The following is a 6115-nucleotide window of genomic DNA, read 5'->3' on the forward strand; positions in this document are numbered from 1 at the left end:
ATCCTTTCCTGTCTTAGTATCCTCTCTATGAGTATAGCAATATTGCAATGGGGCGTTGAATGAGTGATAGTGTCTGAAAAATTTTCAAAAAGTTCTCCACTACCCATGGGATGCACATGGCCGATCACAAGATTAAAACTGATGATGGAACCACATCACCAAGAATTGGATGCGCGGAGGGGGCAGGGATCTTTCACTTCATCATCATTTTCCTTTGGTTGAGAGGAATATTTCTCTCTTAATCTTTGGAAAGCAATGGGATCTTGTGCTTGAAGAAGTCTCATACACTCCATTGATAATCGAGAGTGACTTGATTGGTATAAGGGTACCATATGATCATAGTCAGGAACTTGTGGCCGAATGAAGAAATTTTTATTGTCATGTAGTCTTGTTTACATAATTATGATGTGAAAAACATATTATCATTGGATCAAAATCACTTGGAAGGAAAAAACTTAAGAGCAAAATATCACAACAATATCATTTGAGAAAGACATGAATTTTTATATTTGATCTCAAAATACATTATGATTGCATCATATCGTTATCATTTAATGTCAAAATAAACAAAAAAGACCATGTCACAGACTCAAAAAGACCATCTTTATATAACAATGTCAGAGTCAATATAAACAAAATTGACCATAATGCTATGTACTCTCCATGGGCTACAAGTCTACATAGGCCTACGCCAACTATAATTCACTAACAACACCTCACCCGCATGTAATGATCTAGTTGCATTTACAATAATGTGAATGGGCACATCTCTACTAATATTGTACATTGGTTCATGACTATTCCCACACTCCACAAAAGTACAATTACTTCTTTCATTTCTTCCTCTACTGCTATTGATTAGTCTTGATACATTTCCTTGAGCATATGAGCTCCCATCTATGTACAATCTCTCTCCCTTGGCATGGGTAATATCCCTTTTAGCAAGAGAGGAAACATTATCACATAAACCATATGTGCTCATACTCCTGACATAGCGAACAAGTTGATGCCATGCACCCCAAGTGTAGATAGGTCCACAAAATGTCATCAAACTGACTTATGAGTTTTGAGCCACATGCAAATCTTGAGTAATGAAAAGTACTTATCCTCCACCAGGTGTAGATACCCTGTTTTGGCCTAGAGAGAGAAAATATCTAGAGGGAGGTAATTCAAAATTGAGATATTTTTGGATATAAAAATCCTCCTAGTGTCTAAAATGGTTTCCCCTGAAATAGAAATTTAAAAACAACTTTCCAATGTGCAATTGGAATTATTGAAAAAAGTTAAAAATGACCTTAGCCTAAGGATCCATATTTTCAAAAAAATTTGGATTATGGTCCAATTAAGGTTTCTATGGACCAATAAGCTTAATCCAAATGTAGGGAGGAGATAAATTGAAGAATAAAAGACAATCCCCCAAAAATGAGTAAATACTCACATAAGATGAAGAGTTGACTAAGGACAAGGTTTATTAGTTAAATGTAGGGAGGAGATAAATTGAAGAATAAAAGAAAATCCCCCAAAAATGAGTAAATACTCACATAAGATGAAGAGTTGACTAAGGACAAGGTTTATTAGTTAAAAAAGAAGAGATATTTAGAGGAAATGATGCATTTTTGACACCTCACTGTGGGGATCTCCCCTCATGAAGGAGGTGCCTATTTCACATGTGTGGAGGAGTTTTAAACTCATAAATAATGAGATATTTTCATCTCTCCTCTCTCATGTTTCAACTAGATCCAAAAAGTAAGCTAAATTGACCTAAAAATGGTCAAAGATTGACCAAACTGATCTGGAAATTCTAGAATCAATTTTCTTGGTTAGAGGCTTATTTTTTCCTATAAATAGAAGCCTCCCCCTTTGTAAAAGGTTAATAGTGTTTATGCAATATTACTCTACTCCTACCCAGAGCCAATTACATTGAATTTTCTTGATAATTCAATTGTTTTTGGCTTAATCCTTTCCAAAATAATTGATGGCCACTCTTGATCCAAACAAGAGTAGAACCCTCAATCCCTCAAGCCAAAGGAAAGCTTACAAACTCTATGTAAGCTAAATTATTCTTACTTTTAAATTTTAAATCTATGGTTTTCTTAATCTTCTTGTTTTCTATAGTTGATTAAATTAAATTCTGATGCTATGCCTTGATGAAAAGGCCACCCCCTACTCTTCCTTACAATTTGCCTTTCTTTATCCTAGAATGATTAACAAACAAATTGATTAAACTTTTCTTATTGTTTACTCTCTTGAAATTGAAAATTGTGTAGATTAGAGTCCTTTATATCTTATTGGGGTTAATTTAAATAGAAAATAGAATGTTAAAAATTTGAGAAATGATCACCCATACAAAGGAGGTTATGGAAAAATTTTCTTGAATTTTGTGGAAAATAAAGTTTATTTTTATGTTATTTTAAAAGATTAATTCCCACCATTTGCGCATTCTAAAAGAAATATTCTAATTTACTCCATGTACATATTCACCTATGAATATGCATGGATATCACTGATATTAATTATAAAAATCAATTTCTATGCATAGAAAGATGCATAATGAAATTTTTTGTTATAAAAGTGGTGTTTTCATTGAATTTAATAATGAAAATCTTTATTATAAAAGTGTTATTTTCATTGAATTTAATTTCTATGCATAGAAAGATGCATAATGAAAATTTTTATTTATAAAAGTATTGTTTTCATTGAATTTAATTTCTATGCGTAGAAAGATGCATAATGGAAATTTTTATTATAAAAGTGTTGTTTTCATTGAATTTAATAATGGAAATTTTTATTAAAAATTATTATTTTCATTGAATTTAATTTCTATGCATAGAAAGATGCATAATGGAAATCTTTATTATAAAAGTGTTGTTTTCATTGAATTTAATAATGGAAATTTTTATTAAAAATTATTATTTTCATTGAATTTAATTTCTATGCATAGAAAGATGCATAATGGAAATCTTTATTATAAAAGTGTTGTTTTCATTGAATTTAATTTCTATGCATAAAAAGATGCATAATGGAAATTTTTATTATAAAAGTGTTGTTTTCATTGAATTTAATAATAAAAATTTTTATTATAAAAGTGTTATTTTCATTGAGTTTAATTTCTATTTATAGAAAGATGCATACTGGAAATTTTTATTATAAAAGTGTTATTTTCATTGAATTTAATTTCTATGCATAGAAAGATGCATAATGGAAATTTTTATAATAAAAGTATTGTTTTCATTGAATTTAATTTCTATGCATAGAAAGATGCATAATGGAAATTTTTATTATAAAAGTGTTGTTTTCATTGAATTTAATAGGTGGGGCATCATTATCATACAGGTGTCTAATGACGGGGAAACTTTGCAAGCAGGTCCATGGCACTAATACCCCTCCTTTTGCAAAGTTTAACCACACCATCGGGCATCGGCGGATGGGCAGGACGTTATGTTGCAATCTGGTATTTTTCTACATAGTGCCCAATGGATCCCCTATGCAAAACATAGCAGGTTTGGATGGGGCATCATTATCATACGATGTCTGATGGTGGTGAAACTTTGTGTGTGGGGGTCCACGAGACTTCTACCCCTCCACTCGCAAAGTTTCACCACCATCGGATGCTAGATGGGAAGGACGGTGTGTTGCCACCCGCTGTTTTCCTGCATAGTGCCCAAGGGGTCCCCTATGCAAAAATTAGCGGGTTTGGGTGGGGCAGCATCATTATCATACGGTGTCCAACGATGGTGGTGAAATGTTGTTAGTGGGTCCATGGGGCTGCTACCCCACCACTCACAAAAATTCACCACCATAGGATACCAGATAGGCAAGACCGTGTGTTGCCACCTGCTACATTTTGCATAGAGCCCAAGGGGTCCCCTATGCAAAAAATAGAGGGTTTGGGTGGAGCATCATTATATCATACGATGTCCAATGGTGGTGAAACTTTGCGAGCAAGTCCATGGTCCCCTATCCCTCCACTCACAAAGTTTCACCACTATCGAACACCGGATGGGTGGGACGGTGTGTTGCCATCGCTATTTTTTTGCGTAGTGTCCAAGGGGTCCCCTATGCAAAAAATTACGCGTTTTGGTGGGGCATCATTATCATAAGATGTCCGATGGTGGTAAAACTTTATGAGTGGATCCATGGGCCTATTACCCCTCCGCTCACAAAGTTTCACCAGCATCGAACAAGGGATTGGTGGGGCAATGTGTTGCCACCCACTATTTTTTGCATAGTACCCAAGAGGTCCCCTATGCAAAAAATTATGGGTTTGGGTGGGGAATCATTATCATACGGTGTCCGATGGTGGTGAATCTTTGCGACCAGGTCCATGGGGCTCCTACCCCTCCAGGTCCATGGTGAATCTTTGCGACCAAGTCCATGGGGCTCCTACCCCTCCACTTGCCAAATTTCGCCACTATCAGACGTCGAATGGCCGGGACGGTGTGTTGCCATGCACTATTTGTTTGCATAGTCCCCAAGGGGTCCCTTATGGAAAAAATAGCGGGTTTGGGTGGGCCGTCATTATTATACGACATCCAATGGTTGTGAGGTCCCCGCCCCCTCCACGGTGCCCTGCCAGCGGGCGAAAGCGGCATTGGCCTCCCGCGCGGGGCGGGGATCCACACTCAGGGCCTCGCCTGCGGATGTCCAGGACGAGAGGCTAGCCCGGGCGGCGGTCCCGGGCCCGGAAGACTCCCCTCGCCCGGAAGGCACAGGCGATTCCTCCATGGGAAAAATCTTCTAAACGGGGGAATTACTCTAACGAGTCAAAGTCTTAACTAGTTAAACTGATCTGACCAAACCTTGAAGTAACATAGTCAGATCAAGAAGAGACTTGCACTTGGTCCATGGAATCACCACTTTTTTCCTCATTTACGAGGCACAGTCGCTGATCCCCTCCCACAAAACAAGGTCCTCTCAGGATTTAAACTAATTAATGTAACTAATCGTATCTAGATGTCTCTCAGGAATCCTCCAATCCAGTCGGCCCATGGGTTAGCCAACCACCCGACCACTGTATTGGTGGGATTCCTTTATAAAGATTTGGTTGTGTTTTTGCTCGGGTATCGAGGAAAAGAGTTCCCAGGCCCCCTAGCCGGCGATTCACGTAAAAATAAAGGTAGGCATACCACGTACACACCCAATATGAAATTACCATTTATAACAGATTTGAGTGGCTTTAAAACAATCCTTCAATAGAAATCATAATATTTTGTATCATCATTTTTCAAAATTCCGAGTCCATTGTATTACAACAGTATGCTTTGGACTCTCCGTTGAAGACCAGCTGGCCAACCAACGAGACCCAGTATCAAAATTTGGTTCCCAAATATCTTTCCTTTTAGTCCATCCGAAATCTTCCTCGACGTATGCATGGGTGTCCTAGCAACTGCGAGCCCGTGCATTGCCTAGTCAGAACCCTCTAGGATCCTCCTTAGGTGTCCTAGCACTTCACTCAGGGACTGCTTCGTCGGTCCTCACCCATTGTACCGGAAGTGCACCATTTTAACCGTATCAAGACCTCGGCAGGCTTTGCCGTGAGCGACGTCCCTTGACGACTCCCCGCTAGCTATTCCAGCGAACCTCCTCTTAGAAAAACATAAGCCAAATGCTTCCTCTAGCATTCTGGCGTAAAACAGTCCTCTTAGAAAAACATAAGCCAAATGCTTCCTCTAGCATTCTGGCGTAAAATAGTCCTTTCAATAAAAAAACAGAGGTTCCAATGCAAGTAAAATTCCAATTTGAGATTGGTTCCAAAAACCCTTTTGCCATAATTCAGAGTTTCATAATGATGATCCTTGATCTCTCAGTAGGGTAATCTACCCATCATTCAGTCTAATTGTCCAACTAGATTCTTGGTGAGTTCGGACAGGAAAAACTAGTTGCTTTTGACTGTGAGGCGGCTGCACGACCTGCGGGAGAGTAGAAGAGTGGGGCTTCTTCCAGGTGGTGAACCATGGCGTGAATAAATCCAAGGGCTTATTCCCCATTGGACTAGTATGGATTGCAAGGTACATTGTACATATGAAGTAGTCTATTCTTTATGATTAGAATTGGAATTGGTCACACAAAGTTTTAACTTGATTCAGATCGAGAGATGGACAATTAGGTTTACTAT

This window comes from Cibotium barometz, chromosome 40 (assembly GCF_041138505.1).
Source record: "Cibotium barometz isolate CiBa-2024 chromosome 40, ASM4113850v1, whole genome shotgun sequence".
NCBI classification, from domain to species: Eukaryota; Viridiplantae; Streptophyta; class Polypodiopsida; order Cyatheales; family Cibotiaceae; genus Cibotium; species Cibotium barometz.